Below are 16,981 nucleotides of genomic sequence, written 5' to 3' on the forward strand. Positions count from 1 at the left end.
TGCAAATTGGAGGCACCCTCTGGCTGAGTTTGGTGTTCCTCAAAAGAAATTCTTTGGTCACACATAATCTCTGAGGTGTCAAAAATCAGGGAAGTAAACAGCAGAAATAATTACTTACCCTGGGGGTGTCTTATAATGGTTTAAAGTGCAGTATTCCCCTGTTTTAAGTCCTGTATGGAATGGTGAACAAACTGAGCAGAAGTTTGCCAGAGCTGTTCCTGCAGCAAGAGGGGAATTAAACATGTACATAAAACAAGACTTTTGTTGACACTTTATTCTGCAGATTGTGCCTGCAGTGTTATACAAGCTCTCCTATCACCACAGAAACTATGAGCAAGCTGGAAGTATCCTGCAGAAATGAGTCCAACGTTGATGGTTAAATAGATGCAAGTCATATTGAAAGCAGAAGAAAGGAGAAAGATAATATTTACAGATGTTGGGATGGCTCATGTGAAGTGTCTCCTACTCAATGTAACTGACCTGAGCTGTGGATTTGTCTGAACAAAGAGAGGAGTTAAGCATTCAACTTTCAGTGCTCTGCCTTGGCTTTGGTTCCCAAAGTGTCCCCCGACCATCTCCAGAGCTGTTGATTTCTGGTGTGTGGTGTCATCATTGCTAAAGAAGGCAAGTTGGTGCTGTAGAGATGATGTGTGTCTTGCTATTGTATTCTTTGCTATCCAGAGTTTACATTTAGAGCAGTGCAATGTATTCTGTCCACCTTACCATGTGAGGTGCATGATGGCACTACAGCCTGAGATTAGAGTATGAGGGTTCAAGTTCAGAGACCCACATTACTTGTGGAATCACTTCCACTTGTCTGGAAGTGCACAATGAATGTAAAATGCTGCACTTCAGGCTTGAAAGCAATTTATCTTTACTTTTCTTAACAGAAACAACCATGTAAACTCTTGAAAACCCAGGCTTCAGACTTCCAGGTGAAATAGATCAAATTCAATCAGTACTTGATTAATAAGTAATTATCCTTTATAATACTGGTTAACTAGTAAAAATCTTTGTTCACATTTACTCAGTTACATAAATGTATCAAATTATTAACTGCCAGTGGAAGACAATGTGCTCAGAAATTTGAAGTCTGATCTTCACTGTGTCATTGAATCAGAATGTAGTGTCAGGTAAATCAGATCCACCCAAATTACTCTATGCATAAAATGGAAGTCACTATCATGTCAGAGAGGATAAATTAGGAAATAATTGATAACCAGTTTGATAATTTGTTGATAATCAAGTGTGCTTTGAATCAAAAAATGCAAAGTATTATTATCAGCATTAAACTCTCCAGTATGATATGACTCAGCCTAATGTCTAACAGTTCACATCACTATATTTGATTTCAATATTTTAATGTAATTTTCATTCTGATTTTATTAGACAAATTTTAAAAGCCCTTTAGCAGCCATAGTTTGGTCTAACAATAAAAATGTGTAAGTGACTTTGGCACCAAACTTTAGAAATTAAAAAAAAATTCCCATTACAGTTTTAACATAAAGGCACTATAAATGCTTGAACACAGTATTAGAAATCCTAGTTGACTTTGCCTATTTCCATGCTAAGCATGCCATTCTAGGAATTAAGATATATTCTGGAAGTTTAACATATGTTGGTTTGCTTTTTAATCTTTTTTTTTTCAGTCCACTATTCCTTCATTTATATTTCCCCACTATGTTTTTAAGTGCATACCAAAATACAGAATCTCCACTTAAAATTACAAACTTTTTTTTTTTTTTTTGCAAACTAGACACTGATTTTGTGACAGTTTCTCAAGCACTTTTTAGCCAGACTGCTCTATCTTTCCCCCTGCATCACTTTGGATGTCTTTATATATGGGTGACAGGATAGGAAAGTATGAACATTTTAAATGGTACTACAAATGATGCTACAGTATAGCTGCCAACATGGCCTTTCACTCTATATCTATGAAATTTACTGCATTTCATAAAAAATGGTTCCTGTAATTCTGTCCTGCAAAAAGAATGAACACATGGTACTATTAAATAAGTTATAAAGATAAGTTATTAGAAAGAGACACACATAAAAAAGTACATTTATTTATTTTTTAATATCACAATTTGTAGCCTCACCTCAAGGTTTGATTCAGATTCTGCAAAATGTTGGGATTGGTAGGGCTAAATTAAGAAACATGATACCAACTTCTGCTTAAACAGCACTTAGCATAAAAGCCTCACAGTAGCTATTGCTGATACATGTTTGTGCAGACACCACACTGATGAGAAAACTCTCACTGATTAACTGAATGCACATATGGAAGGATTCTTACAACTGTTTTTGATGTGAATAAAACTGCACAGGAACTGATGATACGTCAGAGAGACCTGCTGAATGTCCAGGGACATAGGGAACTTTTAAGAAGAATGAAATACAATATCATGTGCTGTTTTTAGAGCAAGGTATGACACAGACTAGGCACAAGGTCACACACAGTGTATCTAACATCAAGGAAGAAAAACAGCCTCAACATTTTTATTACTTAGATTCTTATGATTTGGGGAGAAACTATCTTATTATTTTTGGACGCCTGAGTTCTGCAATTACATGAAATAAATTGCACAGTAAACCAGCTCCTGATAAAATTTTAATTGGTATAATCTGCTTTTCTGACTGCTTTTACAGATCTCAAAGTAGTTTAGTTGGGAAGGGAGCTGGTGTGCTATAAAAGCAGTTATTACTTTAAATAAAACATTCTAGTCAAACAAACTGACTAAATTCCTTAGGATGTATGATCTTGGCAAAAGATGATTCTCCTTTTTTTGATGTTTATCTTTGTTATTCTATAATAATGTTTCTGGAAAAGAATGGCTAGGGAACCCCTTTCTGACTGAAATTCAGAATGAAAGAGTTAATGAAGCAAAATCATGTATTGAGCACAAATGCAACCATGATTAAAAAGGTAATTATATCTATTTACCTTGCTCACATATATGGAAATGATACCAACAGCCCTATCTATGTACAAATCTATCCCATACCTCCATAAGCAAAGGACATTGCACAATCCAAAATGTAGAGGTTTTTTTGGGGTTTTTCTCAGCCCTAGCTCATGAAGCACCAGACAAACACATCCTCAGTCATGAGAAAGCCATGGGGCAGCATGTGCATTTTGCACAGAAGGCTGCATTCCATTCATGCACTGAAATTAAAGCTAAATAGAAACCGGAGTTCCTCCAGGCAAGAACCATAACTTCTAATTACCAAAGGTAAAAGATAAACTGAAAAAAACAAACATTCTTTCAGATACTGCTAAAATTATGATGTGAGTCTTAGAAATATTTATCTTTCCATCCATGAGTGAACATTCTTCTGGTAACTTGGAGTTTTTCTTGGATTCTTGTTACTGTTTCACAATCATCTAAGGCTTTATTTGTAGTCTTAGTGGTGCTTATATAATTACATAAATCTAAAAAAAAAAATAGAATGGCTGATTATTCTAAATTCCAGTTAAAATAAGTCAATTGAAAAAGGAACTATACCTCAGTGTTTCAGCTACATTTCAGAGGGTCATATATTCATGTGCTCAGCAGGCCACAGAATGAACGATCTTGTCACAGGAGATCACCAGGATTTCTGGGAGATCTCAAATATAACTAAATGTCTAATGTGGATTCACAATAAGCCACAAAAGGCAACAGTATCTACATCTCTGGTAGTCCTGAAAAAATCTTAGAGCTTAGCTGCATCAAGTGAGAATTGAGACTATCTCCAGTGAGAGCTTGTCTTTGAGAAAGCACTCAAGAAATCAAGTCTAATTAACTGGAAGTACAGTATCAAAGTTGATTAACTGTGCAGCTGAGGATAGGACCAGGTGAACTCTGCCACAGATGCTTTATCTCTATGTGGCACCAACATACATAGCTTTGGGGTTTCCCAGACCTACTGCCTCCCCAAAAAGCCCAGTAATTAAAGTTAATTCTTCCTGTAAGTGTCAAACTGATTGCACAGTTTGTGGGGTATATCCCATGCTTGCCAAACCAGCAGGCATTGGGTGAGTGAGGTATAGATCCACACTGTGTGTCCACACACAGTACAAAAGTCTTTGATCTCTGTACAGAAGCCAGGTCCAAAAGTATCAGCTCACATGTCAGTTCAGGGCATATGCAAAACACCATCTGACCTTTCACCATGAATCTCTAGGAAGGCTGAAAATCAAATATAGAAAGTAATATGCATAGAGATATAGAAAGAAATAAAAATTTGCCCAGGCAAGATTTCCAGGTAGAAAGAAAGAGGGCACATGTTTGGAAACAGGGAGCAAACAACAAAAAAGGGAATGTGCCAAGAGTGGCAGTTTTGCTGGATCATTCACAACTGTTAATGCATGCTATTGCTGTTGGAAATTAATAAAATTTTCAAAAGTCCTCCTGCAGAAGCATGTCCTGCTAATGGCTACTTGTCACAAATGAGTGTTTTAAGGTCATGTAAGGAATCATGTTAACAAATCATGTAATCAAAAGTCTGCATTGTATATGAATGGACAGAACAGGATTAAACTCAATTCAGATTCATTGCATATTTTCACATGATGACAGTCACCTTCTTCTGTTGATCAGGTCAGAAAGGTCTTAAAGGCATTAAACTGTATTAAAGGCATACAACTGTAATTTCTTTTGTTTGGGATTAAAGAAAACCTTAGGAGGAATGGCATAAAATATGCTGAGAAATTCTCTAAGTAGTTGTTCATAATGAAAGCCAAACTCTTACAAATATATGTCATAAAAAGTACAAATGATTGTAAAAATGTATTGTGTTTAAAAGTAGAAATCGTATTCAATCTTTTTGGAGTAGTGGTGGTACCAGTAGGGCAAACTGAATTTTGTAGGCAGAATCCTTTACAGAGCACAACAGATCTGACTCCGCTTTTTCAGATTACAAACTGAGTAACAATAGCTCACATCTTTTGCACATGCTTTCTGCTGTGCTCCACAACCAACTCTTGTAGGTGAGAAGTCCCTGGTCTTTTGGCTGGTTTCCAGTCCCAGGATGTTCACTTTCCCTTTCAGTGTAGGCTTGAGGCAAAAATGGCAAAAAAAAAAAAGTGTAGGAAAACATTCAAGGAATTTCTTGGTACTGGGTCCTGCTCACTAGTGTGTTATTGTGTTTGGACTGCTAAAAAAAGAAACCAAGGCACAAAGTCAAAGCGGGTCAGAAATCGCTGTATTTCCATGCCATAATATGCACTATATGCTGCCATGGCTAGTTTAGCTACCATGCCCTTCTCCTTTGGAGAAAACATTCTCCATCTAGTAAGAATTTGCTGCATGTTGAGTGCCTCCCCACCACTTTTGAATATCTGGGCCAAGAAATGTGCACCTGCAGATCCCAATACACAGCTGGAGCAACATTCCAGCAGGCTCCTGCAATGACTCCTCAGCTCTGATCCTGCTCACCGCTCCAATTAATGAAAAAAAAAATAATAGCTGCAAAGTCCAGTTTTAAGCCTTTTATCCAGAACCACTTGGCCACAGCTAAACAATTAGTTATTTCCTCTGATATACATGGAGATTCAGATGTTTTAAAGAGAACACTTTAAAAGTAGATTAATCTTCACTTAAAAGTTGATTTTCATGTCAGTGCCTTAGTTTAGTGTGCTACAATAAGGACTTGCTTTTAAAGTACAATGTTATCTACTTAGTGCAGACTCTTTCATTTCCTTTTTTATTCATTACTTTGTGCAATTGTCCAAATATAAGGTAGATTAATATAAGGAAGGAAAAAAAAATATATATGTAAAAGAAAACAGGAATTAAGTGATCACCATCAGTCTGAGATTTTGGTCTGCACCTTCTTCTTCAAACTAAACTGAGATAGGGCAGACACAAACACTGTTTCTTATAAATATCTACAATCCTGATATTATCACTGATGTTTTTATATTTCAGCTCCCTTGAAGCCTGTGGAGTTTTCTTCTAATTTGCACTATGCTTAATGAAAGCAGAATCAGCCCTTTAAAAGATCATAATTAAATCAGAATTTGGCCTGTCCCTATACTTACTCCTTTTCTCCTTAACCTAATAGTAACAAAGAAGAGCTCTGGGTGGAGGCTTAAAGCACAAGATTTTTAATTTGAAGGATGAGAAATGGTAAATTATCTCAGCTTTTCCCTTCTATCAATTAAACAATACAAAATGCTGCATTATTTGATTATGCCATTTTCTTTATGAGACCTGTGTTGTGGAAATGAATTCTGATAGTCATATTTGATTGCTGACAAAAAGCATATTAGTGAAAGATACAGTTACTGTTGAAGTCTTGTCCCAGGAAATCACAGGAAATTATCTTTTCACTCTTCAAAACTCGGAAAAACAAACAGAGAAAACATAAGACATAGATGACCTGATAAAAGTTACACAATTATTGTGTAACTGCAGAGACATTTAAGAGGGAACACATAAATCTCTGCAGTCAGCCACAAATTTAATCCAGTCCCCGCTTCCCCTCTGAGGTGCCCACAGCAGAGCCCTGGTGGGGCCGATGCCAAACCTACCCCTGATCACTGCAGCAGATCCCTCACTTCACTCCTGGCAGACCCTTAGCACATGGCCATAGGGATGCCAGCACATGAGGGGGACTCCTGTTCTGCTCCAAACCCCCAGGGTTGCACATCATCACTGCAAGGAGTCCTTGTGCAGCAATCAGGCAGTGCCCTGTTCCTACCCACCCACTGTCCCAGTCTACCCCCAGTCACAGGCAGAAGCTGCAGAGAGAGAGAAAGGCTGGTACTAGAGGGTCATTTCTGCTGGAAGCTCAAGAAACACCATAAGGATGCTGGAAAGAGCTTGGATGTCTTGAGAGAGATGCAAACAAGGGTGAGGTGTGGCTTGTGTTTTGAACCTACAGAGGGGTGACTCTCACTGTCAAACCAAACAGTTGTCGTAGAACCAGCCTCAGGCCTGTCTGAACTGGTGGATCCAGAAACACTTCCAATCCCCTGGGTCAGGGCAGCCCAGGCACTTCCCAGCTGTGTATGGGAGATAAACTCGGTGTCTCCGCCCTGCCCTGGTTTCTGCTGGAAGCAACATGGAAAATGAGCAGAGAGCTGCCATGAGCTCAGGGCAAGACGACAGCACTGTGGGGAGAATCAGGATCCTCTCTGGATACCAAAGCAGGCATCTGCTCTCAGCCTGGACACAGCCTAGATGTATCAGATCATTTATCATGGATATTGTGTTCCACAGGGAATGGGAAAGATCCTTGAAAATCGGTGGGGTGAGGTTGGTTTATAGCAGCTTAGAGCCCAGGGTGACCTAATGGCGCTGCAATTTCACGTACTCACATTCCTCAATTCAAACACACCATGAGCTAATCGATGATCCATTTGTCTCCCCATTGGATAGCAAATAATAGGGGTTTAGATGCCAAATAGGAATGTGGCCCAACAGGGGAAATTTAAAGCTTCTATTTATTTGGGACTTCCCATATTGATATCAGCAGTGATAGGAGGACCAACTGAGCAGGAAGGATATTATGGGCTGTTGCCTGCTTTTTGCAACCAATTCCTTTCAAATCTGTGCAGGATGTAGCCTTGTCATCCTGTTTGAAAACATTCTTCGCATGTTGGAGTTTTCAATGCTAAGAGAAAAGGTGGCCAAAGGGTTTCTTATAGCCACAGGGATCAGGATCACATATATTTGTGAGGATGAGCGTCACAGAGTAACACTTTATGTCATCCTGCTGGCTCACTGCACCTGTGCAGGCATTGTGTTTTTTAGGAAGTGTTTCAGTTTACAACATCCTGTCCTATGCTGCTGAAGCCACAGCTATTTACAGCACATGGAAATACTACAAAGGCTGGAATGTAGAAGTTCAGTGTTTCTCGATTCTTCCCTAGTGTAGATTGTCATGTCCGCACCCACAGAAATTACTCCTTAGCTGGAAGGTGATTCAGTTCAGATCAGTATTTATCTCTCTGGTCAATAATTTCCTTTCAGGTAATTCTTGTTGAGGAGCATAAAACTCTTATACCTTGCAGAAAAGGAATTCCCACAACAGCAAGGCATGTATAATAATGCCATTGCTACTATGTTTTGGTAAGAGAATTTGATGCCCAGTCAGAACTTTCTGTTTAGAGCCCATTTTGCCAAATCTCAGCAGCGAAGTATCAGCACATTACACAGAAGTTAATAATGAACTATTAAGCCACTGCTTGCATGCTGCATCATTTTAGCAGCTTGGTTTTAATGACATTTTCCTTTCTACATTTTTATTTCTAGTTTACTTTGAAGAGACTGCGTATTTCAAAATTTATTTCCCTAATTGTTAATACTGTTAATTTGTTGATATGATTGGAGTTTATTTATTGTAAATAACAGTGTAATTTAAAATTAGTTATAAAAAGCTTGCTAGCCAATGTGCTCCAAACTTGTAAATCTTCTTAGATATATTGCCAGGCAGAGGGCTACATTAAATCATCAATTTTCCTTTGAGCTCAAGTGGGGCATTAGATTGCCTCTCCCAGGCAAAATCTCTGGGACTGTTCCACAGAAGGGAGTGCTAGACCTGGTGACTGACTTTACAGACAAAAACGTTAATTTCAAAGTCTGCATTTTAAATATCCAACAGTTTTTCAGATAAAAATGACCCCTTATTTCTTGTTGGTCAGTGTGTGTGGAGGGATGGGCGCTGTGAGGCCTGAGAGCACCCCCAAACATTCTGGAAGCCTTGTGGGGGGTAGACCCACACTCTCACAGGCTGCACATCACAACACAGGTCTTTGACAGAATTACATTAGAAGGATTTGTCAGCACTTGTTCTGTTTCACAGCTTGGAAGTGCAGTTCCACGCAGAGAGGGCATTACTACTCAGCACACAATTTCTGCAGGATGTCATGAATCACAGGTTGCAGGACATCCTCCTGAAAGGCTCCATAAATTCTGACTCATTTTTAAAATAAACACAAGACAATAGCAAGCAAACCAAACAAAGGTAAATATGAAAGCACTGAAATGCAGAAATAGGATCCCACCATGTCTCCTCCCAGCTGATACCTTCCTCCCTTCTCCCAGCCACTGAGTCGCTGAGAGCTCCACACCCCTTCAGGAAGGATTGTTTCTGCACCTCCATGTGCACATCCAACCAAAGTGGAGCCTGAGTAAATCTGTGCTCAGGACTTCAGGAACTGGTTGGCTGTGAGCAAACGCTGAGTAAGACCACTTCCTTTCTTGATGGAATTCACTAAGGAATTTATTGTAATCAGCTCTGGCATTTTTCTTCGATGATGCATTTTTTAAGCAGGATGTGTCATGAGAGAGTCATCACATGACATTTTTCCATGGTTCCAAGGTCTTGTTTTCCAAAACAGCATAAAATATACAACTGAGATTTGCACATCAGTTAGTAGTCCAGATAAAAATGGAACAGACTGAGTAGAAAAGTCATCTCTTCAAGGACAGAAATACAAGACAACCACACATGGCTGGAAATCCAAAGCTGAGCACTAACACCCTAGCTTTCAGTTGATGTATCTCAACCATTATCTGAAGATTAATGAATCTACTTGAAATATTTGTAAGAAACTCAAAATAATGGGAAATAAAGGCACTCCCACTTCTTAAAAATCAGATCAAACTTGAAGAGAATTAGGTACTGGAAGCAATTTCATTTTTTTTCTGATTTGTAGCCTTAAACAGACACACAGAAGTCAAATACAATAATTCATGCAATAAATTTTATAAGTATTCAGAGAGACTGAGTAAACAAATGGTTGCAGAGCAGGGTGGTTTTCTGTTCTCTATGGAGTGCTAGCTCAGATCTGAGAAGGTTCATTATATTTCATATTGGCTGCATTGTAGGGCTTGTAACAAATTTCTGCACTTTTAAAAAATTCATCAGACATTATCAATTCAAACCTATAACCTAGTTTGGGTTAAGGCATAGCTCTGTGTAGTAATCTGAGGGCTGTTTTTGGAGGTTTCAGAGCACTGGCAACTGCAAGTAATGAAAATTTTGTAACAAAAACACTCTGTGTGTTTCTAGTAAACTGGCAGATGTTACTAACTGATTATTTGTTCCATTCCCTAAGTTCTGACAGACAGAATTAAGTTTAATACACCTACAGTAAATGACATAGAGAGAAAAAAAAAAAGGTCAACATTTAACATACCAGGTCCCAAATAAAAACCTCTAAGTGTTGTGGTTACTTAAGAAAAAAAACCTACATCATTCAGCAGAAAGATGTAGATTAAGGTTTGGTACACATCTTCTTCAATCAAATATGTATTCCTGTCATATCAGTTTTCTTAAGAGGTTACTCTTAAGAACCCAATAATTTAGCTAAAACAGAATGGGATTTAAAATATTAGCTAAGTGACAAAATTCCATTGAAACATAAGCACCTGATTCTGGACTAAGCTAGTGCAGACAAAATTCCTACCTGAATTAAGTGGGTGTTTTCTTATTACACTAACAATGCACCATTGGCATGTAGTTAATGGCCAGTTTGTAGGCTGTTTACACATTTAAAAAGATTAGTCCCTTTGCTTCCCAAATGATATTCCAGGATGGCAACATATTTATGTACGTGCAGGATGGCAAGGAAAGGAGAGAAAGAGTTAATGATAGTTAAATTCTTCAGATGAAAGGATTTTTGTCTGAGGATCAAAACCCAACACTATTTATCACCATCAAATGAATTTTTCCAGCACTGTCATATTTTTATCTGATTCCATTTGATCAGTGTTTTAATCACATATGGTAGGCACACTGTTTGTTTAGCCAGACGTCAGGGCATCTAATTATATAACAGAAGCATTGCAAAAAATATTACCATAACTGATGTGAAGATTATGAAAATTAAAACACACATACCAGTTATATTTATTATTAGGTTTCCAGACATTTTTCTGCAAATGTACTAGGTATCTTATGAAGTGAGGTACCTTTAGAAAAGATATTTCAGATTTTGCCATGCTAACAATTTTAAAGCTTTTTTTGTATTTTGATTCTACTCAAACTTTTCAATCTAAAATAAATAATAAATCTTTACAGTGTGTAAGAAAAACGTGTGTCCTGGCTTAGCTACTTCCATCTTTCTCAAATTGCAAACTCCTAAAAATTTTCCTGTGCAGATCCACACCTACTGACAATAAGCATTCTTTTCTTAATTATAATCATAAGACCCTCAGAATTGGACACCAGGAGCCTACAGATAACAGGTTCAAAAGAAGTGCTTCAAAAGCAAGGTAGCAACTCACTTCTCTTCACCACTTTGGGGACACTGGAGAACAGGAAAAAAGTCAGATCTTTACAACTTTGCGGGTCTTGGTGGTTTCAGGCTTGGTTTGCGGATTGTGTAAATTGTGAATTAGAGAATATTTGTGGAACTGTGGAATAGGTAATTTTATCTTGCATTTTAAATGCAGATTTTTATATATACCTAATCCCATTTGTGGGGAGAAATAAGTAGAGGCATACTTGGTTCCAGTCTACAATGCAGGGGACAGGAGCTGCACACCTATGGTAACATCAGGACATGCAGAAGTGCACACTGGAGTAAATACATGGAAAAGTCAACCTTATGAAATGCATTTCTTTAAGTGATAACTGCATATAATTTCACACCAGCATTATGTCACTGATATGAACAGTTATTCTCAATTTACTGTAAAATCAACAGAGAATCAATTTCATAGTCCTTAAACAATGTGCAAAAGGCAACACAAGAAAACATGAATCATTCCTTGTTTCTGGTAGGAACAGGATCTCAAAAATATATTAATGGCAAACAAGATGGATATTTGTTGATTTTTAGTCAGTTCTAAGCACATGAACAGCAGAGCTCTGCCCAAGTGTATCCACTCTGGTACTGTATTCAGTTATGGGCAGACCACGATGTCTGAGGTTGTATTTACTGGTTTTAACTGCGTGCTCAATTGCACCATTCTGTGGTGTGCTGTGGGAAAACTGCTCTGGCCTTTGTGAGTACCTGTACAGATGAGACTTTGTCCCATAAACACAGTAAACTACTTTCAGCTTGGCATGCTGCAGTTTTCTCTCTGCAACCTCTGTTCCAATCAGTGGTAAGGCAGGAATCCAACTTGGAGCACTGATCTGTTCCAGCTGTTGGCATTAATGCAACCTTCATTTTGGAACCAAGAGGTAAATGCAAGACATGAGACATGTTTGAAGGCATTTTCTCAGTGACTTGTTAGCCAGCAGCACGCCTGGCTAACAACATGCAGACACGGGGGCAGCTGATGCAGATTTCCATAGCTGTGAAACCCCATCCTGCTGATCAGTGATGCTGTGGTAAGGCAGCAAGCAGAAAGCAATGAAACAACCCTATGCTGCAGGCTAGAAAGGGTGTCAGAAGAATCAGCTTTACAAGAAGAGGAAGGTTCCATGAAGCTGTTGGAAGAGCTTTCCTCTTTACTTATCTAGTTAAGATGAAACTCCCTACCCCTCTCTGCAACCTCTTCCTTCCAGCACTATAAACCAGAGTAAAGCTCTACATCTAATCCGCGTGAAAATAAGGAATATAACCCAATTTGGGTTGTCCTGCTGGATTTGCAAAGTGTTTATAACAGAGTTTCATGGAAGTAAAACTTGGGGAGCAATTATTTAGCTTAGTAGGAAGGGTATGAAGAATATGGGATGTGCACGTGATATCTGGATTTGAGACTGAAATCTACACTGTTACCTTTGCTTTATCCTCTGTGAACTCTCATTTTCAGTAAGCGAAGGTCATGTAAAATGACTCTTTCCTAGCCCACATCCACACCCAGCCGACTTCAGCATTTCCTAATTAGGTTATATTCATTCTTTATAATGTGCTTGTAATAGATGTAGTACTGTAGTGTAATCTCAACTGATATTATTCACTTCCCAGGAATGTACAGCTGAAGCTGCTCTGCAGGCTCTGACTGAAAACAATGGGTGTGCAGCTGACAAATAGAAGTAGCTATTTTACATGCCCTGGTCTATTTGGATGCCATTGTTTAAGTGGTGTCTGCTGAACAGGTATTCACATTAGAAAAGCAAGCACCATTACAATTTTCTGATGTGGCAGCTATTTTTGAAACTCATTAAAGCTTGCTAGAGCTTTTCCCATGCAATGACAAACTGGAATTGCCTGTTGTAATATTGGCTGGCAGTTATGAATGGCTTCAGCTCACATTTTATAATGAAGAAGTGAGCTCATGCTATATAATTGTGGGCTATCCCCAAGAATATTTTTATTCAGCGTTATTGTCAGACTAAATTAAAACTGCCAAAGAGCCCAATTTCTCAAGATGCCAGGTGCTCTCAACTCCCACAGCAGTTAATGGAAGACTACTCAGCAGTTTCAGAATTAGTCCCTAAATGCTGATAGTGATGCTCAGATTTTCATATTAAGCAAGATGATTTGCAGAGCTGATGTTCTTCTACTCTTCTTTTTCTTTGTGAGTATTCATTGCTAAAAGTATTGTTTATTCTATTTATTCTATACACTTATTACATTTATGTGAGCTACTGCCATATCCTTTCAAATGACTTGTGGTTTACTTTTCCCCTTATAAGTTTAAAACAAGCATTAATGTCCTTTTATTGAAAATTACTTAGTGAGGTATTTGAAGCTGCTGTTGATCAGAGGCAGTGGCACACGTCTGGCACTAGACACTTGTTTGCATGCCCTCCTGCCAAACACAGCGGAATTTTTGTCCTCATCTCTCTGAGGTGTTCTGCAAGGAAAAGTGCTCTGAGCTTAGAGCTCCAAGAGAGCAGATGAAAAGAGAAAGGAAAAGCTCTTTGAGGCAATCAGTGAACTACCACCTTCTTTCACTGGCTGAATCACTCCATGCACTCCTCCAGGCATTACTGGGCAGCCTGGGAAGACTGGGGAGGTGGGGGAAGATTGCTACCTGCACACATCCATCCTTCCACTTGGCATTTTACAATGCAGTAGGAAAATGCAGAATAGGGAAGCCAAATCTTGTGCAGGGTTTGAATATCAAAAAGAGTTGAAAGTTAAACATCCATCACTAATGTTAGTGCAAGGTTAGGCAAAGCCCTTGCTCAAACTGTGGGTCAATTAGTCTTCTTTTCTCCCCTGTGTTATCACCACAGAGGACAATGAGTTAAAGCCAAGTATGGTCCTCTGGAAATCAGAGGTCATGGAACAAGAGTTGAAAAAAAGGGTTCCAAATATTATAACTCTTTCAACACTGTTTTCTAGGTATTCTGTTAAATATCCCACTGGGAGGCTTCTTTTCGTCAAACTAAACCACATTTCTTTGGACTCTCTTCTCTGAATGATTTCAAATATATAAAGAATTTAGATGAAAAACAGATCTGTATTTTTTCATTGTTTAAAGCATGGTAGTAAATGCTCACTTCTCAGAAGAGTGATAGTGATTTTATTTATAGAAATTCCCAAAGTGACAGTTACAGAAATAATCTGTGGCAAACAAGCTGCAGAAGACTTTTTCCCTCAGACTTTTTCCCTTGCTTTCCAATGCTGTGTAAGAATCTCCATGAAAAGAAGCTTTATTATGTAGTACTGATCATTGTTTTCACTTGGTAAGAGCAAACAGTGAACATAAAGTTGGGGAAAATAACAGCCTCCTAATAGGATTGTTATAAAGATCGTCACACTGTTCTCTGGGGTCATTGAGAGAAGAAATTAGACTGAATTGCAGCCAAGAAAGATGTAAGTTGTGTATCTGTTGGGAAAACAGAAAAAATATGGATAGTGAAAAAATGAGCCTATGGGTCTACCTCAGGAGGTTGTGGATTTTCTACCAGTGGATGAATTCAGGAACAGAGGATAAATGAAGATGTGTGGGAATATCCTGGGTATGTAGTTGACCAATTTGCCCACAGTGCCATCTGGGAGAGGCTGTGAAAAGTGAGATTTGTATACACTATGCAGCAGCCCATTTTAGGGAACTCTAAAGGGGCTGCATCTGCCCTGGAAAAGAACATGGCAATAAGTGCTTGATCCTCCATCAGGGCACAATGTGGAGTAGATGACGCCAAAGTCCCTTCAGTTCTGACCCTACAGTTCTATAGTAGTCTATAGTATAGTCACTCTCTGAAGTAACTTATCAGAAATGTAGTATACTTGGATATGTGTACATTGGTAATCCACATGAGTTACTAAAACAGAGCCAAATATTTAGACTATTCCTAGATAGTATTGCTAAATGCTATTTAGCAAGAGTGTTTCAGAATGGATTCTTCAGGAACCCTGGAAAATGGAGTTTTTGAAAAAGGTTTTAGTCACATTTTCTTGTTTGTGTTGGTAGTATGAAGTTTTTTACACTAAATAATTTAACTTATTAGCTTCCAGAGTTTATGTTAATCATGTGTACTTTAGAGATCATAAAACCTTTTAAACAGATAATTTCAAAGCAGAACAGACTGCTTAACAATCCTCACTAAACTCATGGTCTAGCTCTAGCTGAAAGAAGAGTAAAAGCACCACACACTTGGCATATATAAATAAGCCCAATATTATGATGAATAGAAGTTCTCCTGATTCAGCAGAGCACTTAAACAGATACTTACTTTAAACTCCAGTTTTAATTCCTAATAAAAGAGGTTTGAAATTTAAAGGAGAGAAGAATAAATCTGTGGTCAAAAGAGACTTAACAACAAAGGATCCCATCACGCCTTTCCGGTGCTCAATTAAAAATTTGCATGTTTTTAATAATTTTGATACTTTAGCTGTTAAGAAGTTGAAGAAATTCATAATTGAAGTTCTCCTAGGAACCTTGGTTCTGCCTCTGACCCCTACATGTGCTTCAGTGCTTCCCATAACATGCTTAGCTGCGAGAGGGATTGGTGTTTTTTCTGCAGAGAAACTACAACTTCACTCTAAACCATTACTGCCTTAAAACACAAATGCTATTGATGTGTACACATCAATAATATAATATGTCCTTTGCTCCTACCTAAGAGAACAAACCAGTATCATTGTAGCCTATGATGGCACACTTAGGTGCAGTGCAGAGGGCTGCAGCCTGGCTTTGATGTCCTTGGGATGGCTAACATGGAATATAAAAAGGTAAGAGCAATGATACAAGACACCAGAAATGGCATGGCTGTGTCTTCAAATTGCCTTTTAGGGCTGGAGCAAAGCAGTGAAAATGTGCATGAATCTCAGATGGGGTAAAGACAAGCAGAAAAGAAGGAAGGAAGAATGAAAAGCTGGAACAGGTGCCACAGATCAGAGGTGCAAGACGTCACAACATGAAAGGGCACAAGAGAGAAACTTGAGTAAAATCGACTGTGGCACAGTACGGTGGCCCTCAGGTTTGAAACCCAGCTCTGGAAAGAAGAACCAAGGAAATATTCAGAAGAGGCAGGAATGTGTAACATGACTGGAACAAGCTTTTGACTGAGCTACTGTCAAGTGTTGCCAGCCTGTTATTATAGCAAATGAATCCATGTGTCTGTTTCTTTTGTCCTCAGAAACAGTTGTGTGGATTTTCTTCAGCTGCAGCACATGGTGCCACACACATGCATGCCCACACAGATGTCCTTTCTGAACTAAAAGGAAGTAAGAGCAATGTCCCCCCTTCAGTGTCCCTTTTAAAAAGTTTTAAACCACTTAAATTAGGTTCCTAAACGAGAACTTAGTCTCAAGCATAGAGTTGGTAGATGAAAGGTAACATGGAGTGCATTCACATAGGATAAATAATTGAATAATTGCTAAGTTGGAAATGTACCCAAAGAAGCCAGGAATTATTACAGAATTCTTTCTTCTTTTGCTTACACAAACTTTATAATAGCTGTTTTCTCTGACTGTCCTTTTGTATAAACTGGGAGCAGCCTCTGGGCTGCTCTCAAATTTACTTTGGCTTCTGCAATAGCACTTAAGAATTACTGGAACTGTGCAGTCTCTGGCCATGGCTCCAGAACTGTCGGAGGCCAGGGCACAGAGCCATCCCAATCCCCTGGGCAGCAGCCTCCAACCACCTGCTGTGTCACTGCCTGCACCCACCTGGGAGGCCGTGCACTGGGCAGGACT

Source organism: Molothrus aeneus, chromosome 3, assembly GCF_037042795.1.
Source record: "Molothrus aeneus isolate 106 chromosome 3, BPBGC_Maene_1.0, whole genome shotgun sequence".
In the NCBI taxonomy this organism is placed as follows: Eukaryota; Metazoa; Chordata; class Aves; order Passeriformes; family Icteridae; genus Molothrus; species Molothrus aeneus.